Genomic DNA, 12757 nt, shown 5'->3' on the forward strand with positions numbered 1-12757 from the left:
ATTGTCCTTGTTTATTTCTGGCGCTGTTTTACATCAATAGTCACTCAGTGCTTGATATTAGGCTACATTACTGTGTGTAGGCCCTCTTCATAAAAAGGCTACTGAAACTAATACAAATTCCCAGCTGAATCATATAGATTCTCATTTAGATGCAGTTTGGAATGTGTGTGGCACGGTGGCTGCTTGTCATCTGAATGACAGGTGAAGGGTGTTGTTCACTGTTCAAAGTATATCATCGCACTAAATGCAATTTCCCCAAATGATGGGACCTGCGCCTGTAAATTGTTTGGCTTGTGAATTTAATTAAACGCCATGGTGGCAATGGACTGACCCAAAAAAAAAAAGAAAAAAAACATTGAATATAAAAGTTGCCCGGCCTATGTATATGACGTTGGCCCATCAATGCAGCGATGTACGCGGACAGATAATATGATTCCAATTATGCTAATGCCATTCCATGCGGTCAGTTCATTGGGATCAGTCTCCATCCTCGGACTGTAGATAAGAGCCAGTGACAGAACCCTGTGCGCGGGGGACAGATCAACGGTCCAGCCAGGACATCAGTCACTCACCCCCACCTCCTGTACCGCTCCGACAGCAGAACCACATGGTTTGATGAGCTCCACCTTTGCTCTCAGTCTCAGCCACTCTTCAGTCACGGTCTGTGAATGGGTTTCAGTATTCCCAATCCTAGCACCTGCTATATGGTTTTAAAACGGCTCTTATTTGAATGCGTATGTCACGCTATGTGGATTTGTCTCGTCTTGTTTGTTTTTTGGGGGCGAGCAAAAAGCCCATGGGATGAATTTCCATTGTATTTACTTTCATTTGAAAGGGGGGGCTCACAATACACTCTTTATTTAAGATATGATATTGATTTATTGATCCTCTTGGGGAAATTCGGCATCATAGCAGCATTGGGGGGGGGGGGGGGGGGAGTACAGGTATGGACAGGGTAATAGTTGAAAGACATACATATAGGCAATGATAAACAGTGTAAACAAAGGGTCTGTAGGCCTATGCCCTATTGGTTATATTATATGTTACAATAAATATAGGCAATAAAGAATTTGAATCTGAATGTATACTATGAATAAGAGTAAACGTAAACAGTATACACAAGGTGCAGTATACACAAGGTAGTGGTACCCTAACTGGCACGATATACGTCATTGACCAAACATGCAGGATATTGTGTTACTATCCGTTGTGTCATAGCCTAAGATGAGTAGATGATAACTAGTTTAGATGTTAGGTAGTTAGGTGGGTCGGGGGGGGGGGGGGGGGGGGGCATTGCAGAAGATGGGTCAGATGTCATTGGGGTTATCAAGTATATACAGGCACCACCCATCCCTTCAAGAATCACTGAACTATTGAAAATAGACAAATTCCTCTCAAAGACGTACATGTGACAGTCCAGAAAGCGGCATTGTTTATGTTCAACTTTTAGTATCATGGTAATAAATGGTTCATTAAGGCCACCCTTATCCCTTGCCACCCCCTGTGCATGATATACAACTATATGGACAAAATATCATATTAGTGATATTTTCAATTATTATAAATTTTTTTCTTTTACAGATATTGCAATTGCGATATGATTCACAATATTAGAGGCAACGGTAGGTACTTGCTTTAATTTTCACTTAGAAAAGGATTAAAATGATGATGTGATCTTTGCAGGGGAGGGTTGGTGTATGAATGAAGATGTTCTCTTACGTCTGTAGATCACCGTTTGTAGGCCAGGGCATCTCTGCGTCACCACAGAAGTGCTTTATTCAGAATGGTATTTATTTTCACACCTTTCACAGTCATCCTCCTAGGACTTGGATAGCTGGAACTCTATTCAAGTGTAGCTCAAGCTGGAAATAAGTGATGGCTGTTTCTTTTGATCTTCTTTGAACCTCAATGGTGACAACATTGCAACGTCAGACATGGATCAATTTAGCGTTCGCAAACAACACGTGTGAGCATTTGTTTTGACCTACTCAGAGTATGTGTGGATTGGGACAACATCATGACGATTGCCAGAAAATGTTGTCCGTCTCAAAGACGAGACTGTCAAAACTGCCCTTGAAAACTGCACTCACAATTCTGGAATCGTGTCGGTACATTAGTGAAGTATTGTGGCTATTCGGGACGCTAGTATCTCCAAAGATATTAAGAGGATTGTTGAGATTCCTATTTATTAGCCATCATCCACAGTCAGTCTGCATTAGTCATAAAGCTCCCTTTTCACTTGATAATAATTCCTCTGCTATAAGAGACTTAGCAGGATTACCACTGGGCTGAGGAACAGGGTTTAGCTTTTCACACAAGGAGACCTGCCCATGAAGGTTTACACTGGAGATTACACCCTGAGAGAGCTGGCTGGCTGGATTACACTGGTATTAATCATAATAAAAATGTACGCTTTCTTCATTTTAGTCTACATTAATCCTTGGAATTGGGCGTTTTTGTTTTGATCTCGTTCATTGAGGCAAATTTCTGATCCGAATGATTCAATCAAATTATTCAATGTTATTTAGAGGAAATGTAGCTTCTCCAGGCTTCTCCAGTATACCCTACTTCTGTATTCATATAACAAACACCCAATACACTTCAGCCCATGTTTTTACCTATCCGGTGTCATTTATGGTGGAGGCAACACAGTGTTATAGACTGTCACATGTGACATGTACAGTAATGGGATTCCATCCCTTGTAGCTCGGCTTTAATGGCACTCGCTATTCACAGCCCTGAAAGCATTTCGTTAATTGACAGCCTGCAATAGGTCACATTATCCCATAATAACACTTTGTATCCTGACTCATACATGAAAGGTCATCTATGAAAAGGTGACAGTAATGATCATGGGCATCGACAGTTTTGTCTTCAGTTGCACTGTGTCAGTGTAGTTGAATCCTGGTGCATGGCTGTTTAGGTTCATTTAGTTTACTGGTAGTTTATGACCAGTGTCATTTTGAGTTGTTTGTCCCTAATTGTCCCTGTCTTTAGGACTGTCAATATTAATACACGTTCATATTCTTTTTCAATACATTTTCAAACCTTAATCGCATTACCCTTTTTGACCCCACCCGCCTCCCGTACATTTGACAGGCAGCTGCGGTGGGAACATTTGTTTACGTTCCTGATCTGTTCTCTGACATGTAAACTGAGAAAATAATAGGTGACCAGACGTCCCCTGATTGTCTTACTTCACTATAGAAAGTTTCCAAACTGACCTTTGGATTAAACCAAGTTGTATAAACAATGCAGTGATGAGCGGTCTTTCCCAGCGGAGCGACAAGTACTAAGTAATGTTACACAGGTCGAGCTATGCTACGCTTGCTAATTATGTTAACGTTAGGTTATAGCGGTAATGTTAACAGAGATTGTCCAAAGTCTGCCAACAAAGATATTGCTACATCAGAGAACAAATCCTTTCACAAAATGGATCACCATCCAACGTTGAAGACTCCTGCGACCAATATGTACGTTATGATTACTTTCCATGAAACTATGGGGCGACAGTGGCTCAGGAAGTAGAGCAGTCGTCTGGTAATCCAGAGGTTCACGGTTTGATTCCCGCTCCTCCCAGGCAGCTTGTCCAGGTGAGCAGGTTGGCACCTTGTATGGTCTCTCCTCTGCCATCGGTGTCTGAAAGTGTGAGTGAATGGGTCAAATGTGAGGAACAAATTGTAAAGCGCTTTGGATAAAAGAGCTATATAAATGCAGCCATTTACCATTGAACTACCGTCCGTAAAAGTTGCTAGGCATATGTAATTCACACTTGAGGTAATTACTTGTGAATACCACAGTGTCTTGTACTTTCGCTAACACTCTACTACAAGCCCTGCACATCAAACCTCCGCATTCAGTTGGGTGCACTTGTTATTAACTCCCAGGTGCCCCCGGTTAATGCACACATTTTAATGATTTGTCATAGAGCAATACAGTAACATTAGCGAAAGTAAAACACGCCGTGGTTTTCACAAGGGTGAAGGGCTGGGCGATATGACCAAAAACGTTATCGCGATAAAATTATTAAATTATTTTCATATAACTCGATATCGATAATTATCGTCGATATAATGTCTGTCAAGTTTAATTAACTTTTTATGCCCGGCGCCGATGGACGCGCTATTAATAGACTTATTTTTCTGCTGTGAATGTCTCGAGTTGATGTCGTCATCAGTCCGCGCACGTTAGCCAGAGCGAGCAGTACTGTGTATCCCATGACAATGTACTAGTAAATATCCCTAAAATACTCTGTTCCGCCACAATACATTGCAACGACGTCCACCGTATATCACACACTACTATAACCGTGGCATCAGAATTCTCGCCACACACATACTCGGCACGTAAATATATAAAAACAGCGACGTGCAAGCTAGTTAACCTAGCCAGCTTCGTTTACAAGCGATGTATTCCATGACAATGTACTAGTAAATATCCCTAAAATACTCTGTTCCGCCACAATACATTGCAACGACGTCCACCGTATATCACACACTACTATAACCGTGGCATCAGAATTCTCGCCACACACATACTCGGCACGTAAATATATAAAAACAGCGACGTGCAAGCTAGTTAACCTAGCCAGCTTCGTTTACAAGCGATGTATTCCATGACAATGTACTAGTAAATATCCCTAAAATACTCTGTTCCGCCACAATACATTGCAACGACGTCCACCGTATATCACACACTACTATAACCGTGGCATCAGAATTCTCGCCACACACATACTCGGCACGTAAATATATAAAAACAGCGACGTGCAAGCTAAGTATCCTAGCAGCCTTGAGTCCTGAGCTGTGGTGCGTAAGGACGTCATCACGTAACGTTGGTTGTTAGTGAGTGAGCTGAGCCGAGGCTGAACGGAGCCAAACTTGGAAAATCGATATATCGAAACTTTGCGACCACGTTTCATGTTTATTTCGAGGAAATAATTTATCGCGATATTTATCGTTATCGTTTTATCGCCCAGCCCACCGTGAATTGCCTGCGCTTAGTGACTTTCACGTATCATGGAGTATGTCTCTACAACCATGGCCGCCTAGTTATAGTTGAAAGTGGGGGTGCAAGAATATTATTTTTATTAAATTTTTTTTTTTTTATTATAATTTATTTTATTTTTTTTAAATTTTTTTTTGACAGGCAAGGAGTGGTTTGGAGGGGGTCCGGCACGACCCCCTCCATGGCAGATTTTTTTTTAAATGTAATGAACCTGTACGTGCAATTTCCTGCAATATAGAGCCTTCAATCTTGACCAATAAAGCTGCTCTTTTCACTATAAAACTCAGTTTATATTGCAGTATGATAGCCAATTACTATAATAATAATATATTATACTGTATATACACTGTATATTGATTTTTCGCTCATTCATTTTTATTAAATCAATCTCCTTTCAAATAGGCCAAGTTTTTAATAAGAAAGAGAAAAAAGATATATTTCCATTACCTGTAAATCTTGTGTCTCTTTCTCTCCTTCTCTGCCTCCTCCCTGAGTCTGCAGTGCACAATCATGACATCGATCTCAAAAAAAAAAAAAAAAAAAAGTAAAGTAAAAAAAAAAAAAATGGAGGCCCCTCGTCACTATAGGCCCACGGGCCGCGGCCGTCGTTAATCCGGCCCTGCTCGTCTGCCATATAGATAGCGATAGCGTTAACGTTTGGAAATGAAGTCAACGTCATCCAGCTGAGCTCACACCACATATCTAGATAACGTTAGCTAGCGGCTAGCACTAAAGCTAACGCCAACCAGAGAGGGAAACGTTATTATTATTTATTCGAGGAAACCGTATGATTGACCAGATCGCAATTCGGGACCGTGAAACACTTTTATGTATTGCGTGGTAGAACCGTAGAAGTTCTACTACCACTCAATAGTAACTTATGTCTAACATAATCCTTTTATTTGAACAACTTACTGGAAAAGCCTGCCTGCCTCACTGCCTGCCACCAATATTATGACACAGTCTGTGGGCTTTGATATTTACACTGACTCCTGCCTGCAGCCAGACTGCAGCGCTGTGAGGCAGTGAGCCAAGCTCTACGCGCTGGAGATAGGAGGAACTGGATCAAACCATAATGGGGCAGGGGGGGGGGGGGGGGTTCGCAATCTTTGGAAACTTAAAAACGTGTTATTAAGTGTCATTGCGTATTATTAATTTGATTGAAATTACGTAGTTATGCTTAGATTTATATATTGGGGGGGGGTATATCATATTTTTCATATGATCAAAAAGTGGTGGAGCAAGATCATATCCTTGCTCCCCCAAGTTCAATAGTGGGAGAGCACGTGCATCGTCTGCTCTATTGCGCAGGCGTCTATGTCTACAACTTTACAACATACAGTACATAGCAGTGTGAAAGGAAGGCTGAGATCTACCAAAACATATACTTTATATACACCTGGCTATGCACACAAAGTTAGTTAAAGATGGGGACATTCTCTCGTAATAGCGAGAAGTCAAAATAACACAAATATGGTATGGTCCACCGTCCTTTTAATGTTTATTTGAATATGGACGGATACGTAAACCTTGACCATTCAACAAATAGTTTGCCCAAAGGAGGCTTTCTGATAGGGAACCTCCCCACAGCAGCAGCCCTAGTAACTGAGCCAAGAACTCAAAGAGGTTCACTGTCAATAAGATCCCATGGAGCAGATGTTGGGAAATGTTTAAAACTTAAAATATTGAGTTGGTCAAATCAAATTGGCCAATTGTCACAAATGTTTATTGCACGGTTGTATTATCATCTTAACTCATTGAGCGCCACGCCCTTTTCCCATCTTTACTCAATGGCGCCAGCGCTATTGACCATTTTAGCGATGTTTGCAGACCCATTGTGTGTTCTGTATTATAGCTATGGAGACAATAGTATGGCTAATTTGACAGGCATTGTTCATAGTCCATCACTGACTACTGAGTTAATTTCTACATACTGTAGTTTGTGCACTATTACACACTAAACATTGCCCCTTTCCAAAATAATCCAGTATTTTTTCATAGAACGTGAGATATGGCACGTTATATGCAATATGCCCAAATCGTTCTGGTTGCTCGCTCGAAACCCCAAATACTTCCAAATCAAAGGTATATACCATGTACATATGTGTCTTCACAAAATCATCAAGGGGGGGGGGTCGTTTTAACTCAAAACTGTGATCGTTACCAAAAGCAAGTTTTACGTCCGGTAAACCACAACATTGTGATCGGTACAGAAGCATGTTTTACGTTAAAAAAAAAATACCAGCAGGTTACAAGATAGACCTTACCTAGGGCGGCTACGTGGTGCAGTGGGCAAGGCGCTCACCACGAATACTGGAGACGCTGGGTTCGCCTGTTCGAGCCCAGCGCTCCACATTGCTTTCAGTTTAGCTGGTCGCCCGTACTAATACACATTGGCAGTATTAGGGGGTGGGAAACTGATGGGTGGGGATCGGGCGTTGTGGACAGCGACTCCTACAGGTCGGTTGGTGCGCCTGCGCAGTAGAATCAGGAAGCGATGGGGGCGGCGCCCCTCCAAAGCGCAGACCCCTGACGCTGAAAGATCGCGCCGCGCAGCTGAAAAGATGCGACTGCTGTTACCTCGAGTATCGGAGGGGACTCGTGCTATGTATGACTTAGTCCACATTGCAGCCGGCTTGTGGGAGGCAAGAAACAGCGTTCGAGACAGGGGAGGGTTGAATTGGATGATACGAAATTGGGATGGGAGAAAAATAGAAAATGGGAGAAAAAGTGGATAAAAAAAAAAGATAGACCTTACCTCAGTCAGAAAGTACTCCAAAATGAATAAATCCCAGTCGATCCCATGGCAATTGCAATTACTTGTGTATATTGGGCATGGCTACCATACGGGAAATAATAGCTCTGAGGCACCAAATCTTCCACCGATTGCTATGTTGTGATCCACTCCTAGGCGGAAACAGCCGGAGTGGATCACAAGACAAGTGATATACCCAGTTCCCAGTTCAAAAGGTAGGCGATACTGCTACCTGGTGAGATTCGATCGTCATTGCAATTCCAATGTAGGCAGATGAGCCAGGGAGACCTAGGGAGCTCCGGCTGAGTGTATAGAATGGGGATCAAAGGAAAAATATCTTAAGGATCCAAAAACTAGTATACTCGTTATTGGCGCTCAAGTGTTGGCGGCGAAACTCGAGTATTTTGGGAAATTTGCTTATTTGCCATCTACCCTGGAGTTAGACAAGAAGATACAGTATACATTTTTCTTCTCTGTGCATGCAGTAGGAGTAGGAAGACGTTGGGAACTAGGCTAATGGAGGAACCTACTTCCAGTGACTGACGCTAAGCTAGGCTAACGGTGCGCGTCTTCCTACTCCTACTGCATGCACAGAGAAGAAAAAGGTATGTCTCTTCTTGTCTAACTCCAGGGTAGATGGCAAATAAGCTAATTTCCCAAAATATTGGAGTGTTCCTTTAAACTTAATTGAACCTGTGAAGTTATCTGCAGCAAAAAATGGTAAACAGTTTCTAAGGGTGCTTTCACACGTTCATTTGGGTTGGCGTGAACACAGTAATCAATTTCAGGTACACACCGATCAACGCACCCTGGTCCACCTGTTTGAGGTCGTCTCGGTCCACTTCCAAATTACCTCTGGGCCGGTTCCTTTGAGATGGGAAAGCAATCAGACTAAAAGCAGGACAAGATCCACACGTACAGTATAATTCAAGATCTACACAAAAAAGTAACATGCATATAATTGAAGCTGATTTGGCAGCTTTTGTCGACATTTTCCCATGTATTCCCAAATGTGCAATTTTCAACATCAACTTCATCACAGGGTTATTAATTTTGCTGCTGTGTGAAGGGGATCTTTAAAGTTAAGTGTTAGTTTTTGAGTTATGCTGCTATAAGTGTTCTGACTGTTGTGTTGAAACTGAGGTGGTACTGTAGTCCTGTCAGACACATAACTGTGTCGTCTGCATACACCTGAACTACACATTGTTCACGCTTCCAGATATGCTTTGAATCATTGTAAAATGTTGTCAGAGAAAGAGTTTGGAGATAAGAGTATTATAACTACAGTGTCAAACGCCATTTCAGGCCCAGGAAGCCTGCCATTATCACATTACCTTTATCAATTGAAAGTTGAAGTTATATGAAAAAGCAACTAGCACTCTCCGTAGAGAAAACCAAATGATCAGAATGCAGTATCCAGGTTAACCAGATCTTTTGAATGGCTGGTTGTAAAGAGCTGTAGTCAGTAAAGATGAATAGAATTACAAATGAAATCTTAAAAAATTCTAAATTAATTTAGCGTTTCATGTGTCAGCAGTAATAAGGAGGGAGGGAGAGGGAGCGTCTCTCTACCAGTACTACGCTAAAATAAGTACTTTGAATTCTACTTGCTCTTTGAGATCAGAGCTGTCAGAATCGCACATGTATTACGAATACTCACTCCTCACTAAAGCCGCGGGAAAACATCCCTTCGAATGAAAGAGAATCAATAGAATGACTGTGTTCTTCCCAACAGGACAGTATCCACGAAACAGCATGCGCTCGATCACATCTGCAAAGACCGGGAGAATGCTAGCGTGCAGATAATACAAACAAAACAGTCCACCAGCCAAGGAAGAATTGTATCCTCAGCTTAAGTCAACCGGCTCTGTATTTATCAAGATAAATGACTGCAGTGTGGGCCGGAGCCTCTGAGCACTCCAATCCAGAGCGGCTGCAGGGGCACTGAGGCTGTGGAGCCAGAAACACAGCTCTCCCCTGGTCTCACAAACACATCTCAGCAAATTAGAGAGGAGAGAGAGAGGGGGGGGGGGGGGGGGGGAGAGTGAGAGATTTGAGAGACATGTCAAAATGGTGAGCAGATGGCGAGCGGCAAAAGCAAATATATACTGTAAACATTTAGACATATTAGAAACTGTTTACCATTTCATGCTGCCAATATCTTAATGCGTTCAATGACTCTTTCGGCATTTAAGTTACTGTGTAACCTCACGCTCTCGCAGTAGGAGCCAATTTAGATCTCACCGTTAACCGCGGTCCCAAACACACACACTCAGCGTTTTAAGTTTCGATCATTTCATTAACTCTTCCCAACATTAAACTCATCTTTTAATTTAAATGTTTACATAACCGGCCTCCTCAGGGCCTTGATGAGAAAAACCTCTTTGGGTTCTTGACTCAATCACCGCTGTGCAGCTGTGCAGGGAATTGCAAAAAAAGTTCCCTATCGCAAAACGTAACGTGGCCAGACAGCTTTTCCTGAAAGATAGAGAGAGAGAGAGAGAGAGAGAGAGAGAGAGAGAGAGAGAGAGAGAGAGAGAGAGAGAGAGAGAGAGAGAGAGAGAGAGAGAGATAGAGAGAGAGAGAGAGAGAGAATTAGAACGGAGCTTCTAGCTACTTCACTTAGAGAAGCGGAAAGGGATAGCGGGCGCATTTAGAAAGGATGGCTGGAGATGAAAGAGAAATAGCGAGTTGCTTAATCGCTGCTACTTGCTCCCCTTCAGCAGTTTGGGGGCCTTGTGTTTGGAACACACCCGCACTCAGGCACCGCCCACTCCCATCTGCCTGTGAATGCAGCAGCACAAGGGGGATTTGTAAAAACAGATAGGCACAACCAGATTTCTCTTCCTTTCTCTGTCCCTCTCTCTCTCTTTCTCTCACGCACACACTCTTATCTCCCTCTCTCTCTCTCTCTCTCTTCCCCTCTCTTACTTAATTAATTTCCGAGCCAGGAGATAATCGGGTTTCACTAATGGTTTCCCATGTGTTATGCTCTGCCATACGCATGTGCCAGCGGGCATTGCAATGTACCATTTTATTGTATCACTTTTTCTTGCCCCCCTCCTCGGTATCTCGCTTCCTCTCAGAGCGTTTGAAGTTAAAGACACAGGACCTGGATTAAATCCTGCACAGTCATTGTGAAAGGGGAGCTATGGTATACACTTGCTGAGAGAGAGAGAGAGAGAGAGAGAGAGAGAGAGAGAGAGAGAGAGAGAGAGAGAGAGAGAGAGAGAGAGAGAGGTACTGTGCAAGATGAAAGGGCTGCTGTAAATGTGCTTCAGCAATCAAGCCATTACCAGAGGTGACAGCTGAATGAAAGACATTTTGTGGGCCGTTTAACAAGCGCTGCGGGCCATTCCTACAATAGCCGACGTGGAACTATCGCCTGGTAGTGCAGTGCAGAGGTGAGGGGGTTCTCCGAGCTTTCATCAATCAGTCAGTTTAGAGGGGGAGAGAGAGATTGTGTGTTTAGCAGAGTTATACAAGAGTCAGTTCTGATCAAGCAATCTGCTAGCAACTGTGGGAAGAATTGTTGGGTGTGGTTCTGGTGTCAACCGCAGAAGAGAAAGATGGGGTGAACTCACCAGAGCAGCAGTGGGGGAGGGTTAATTAGCACAGGTGCAGTTTGTCTAGTTATATTATCGTACTTGGCCATCGCGTCCCGCTCTTTAAGCCTATCGAGATATACCTCATCTTATGTACCTATTGTACTCCATCAACGAAAAAAACAAGTACACCTACACCTGCCGGGTCCCGCCCCTATGGAGGCGTAGCCTATAAGACAGTAGGCATGGTCACCAAACACTCTTCCTCTAATTTCGTTTCCATCATAACGGTCGCAGTGCACCTTATGTAACTAGTGTTATGAAAAGATCAGAGAAATTGCGTAATGTTGAATGCTTACCGGAGGTTTGCTTACCCCTGGAATCTTCGGGGAATGTTTCAGCGACACGTCGGGCCTATGTTGATGTTTCCTCGTCTGACGGCAGCAGGCCAAGGAGCAGCGTACAAGGTTTGGCTATCGAGCCAGCTTGTACACAGGTAGGCCCTGTGTCATCAGGCATTAATGTCGGTATTGGTAATGCTGTGAAGTATGGTTCGGCGCCAGGGCCGGGGTGGCTTGGTGAACGTTCCACTGCAGTGGACGTTTTCCTGGCGATCCTGGAGCATGCTGCTAACGCTAATGCTACTAACGCTATTGCTAATGCTAATGTTGATGCTGAAATGGGTCGTTGTTCTAATACTCCCCGCCGTGGGACGTTGCCGTTTTTCCCTCCTCTTGCCCGATTCATTGATGAAGGTCAGTCGGTTGCTAATGTGGGGGGTTTCGGCGAGTCTTATTTACCTTTTTTACGTGTAAAAGGGCTAACAACAGGGTGCAGGCCGGGTGTACCGTGGCTACGTAGCCAGGTAGCTTTGATCCTGTGTCCCGGCGGGGATGAACGATGTCCCACCCGGCCGATGCTTGACAGCGAATCGGCTCGGAGGGTGGCAGTATGGACGGATGAGTGGTATACTGCTGCAGGATGGTTTTTAGCGGCGGCCAGTGTTATGGCTCAGCTGGCTAGTTTCATATCCACATTGGCGTCGGGTAGTGGGGCTTTGGGTCCAGCCGACATTGTAAACATGTTGCATGTTTGTGGTGTTATAGGGATCTTGACTCAGTCGCAAGCTATAACTGCGGGGAGGATTAGGATGCTATCAACGTTTGTTGTTAGGCATGTTTGGTTGGAGCACTCTCCTCTTGGGGAAGAGGATAGGTTTTCTCTCCTCACGACTCCTTTTTCCACGGAAAGACTTTTTGGTCATTCTGTGGAGGCGCAGGCGGTTGTTGATCTGGGTCCCACACCGCCTCACGCTGTGCAGCCAGAGGTGGGAGCACGGCCTCGTCAATGACTGTGGCGAGGCCCTCGACAGGCGGCCATGTTTTCCCCGCCAGTGGTGCCCTGGGCGGAGAGTCAACAGGGTTCCACAAGGCCGACAGCCTTGGCGGCC

General features: G+C 43.9%; 1 protein-coding gene across 2 annotated transcripts in view; it reads left to right on the forward strand.

The window, feature by feature from the left end:
• The window catches only part of aplp1 (amyloid beta (A4) precursor-like protein 1), a 159732-nt gene that overhangs the window by 871 nt on the left and 146104 nt on the right, over positions 1 to 12757 (forward strand). The gene's annotated exons all lie outside the window — the stretch shown is intronic.

The sequence above is a fragment of the Notolepis coatsorum genome (assembly GCF_963971535.1).
Source record: "Notolepis coatsorum genome assembly, chromosome: 19".
NCBI lineage: Eukaryota > Metazoa > Chordata > Actinopteri > Aulopiformes > Paralepididae > Notolepis > Notolepis coatsorum.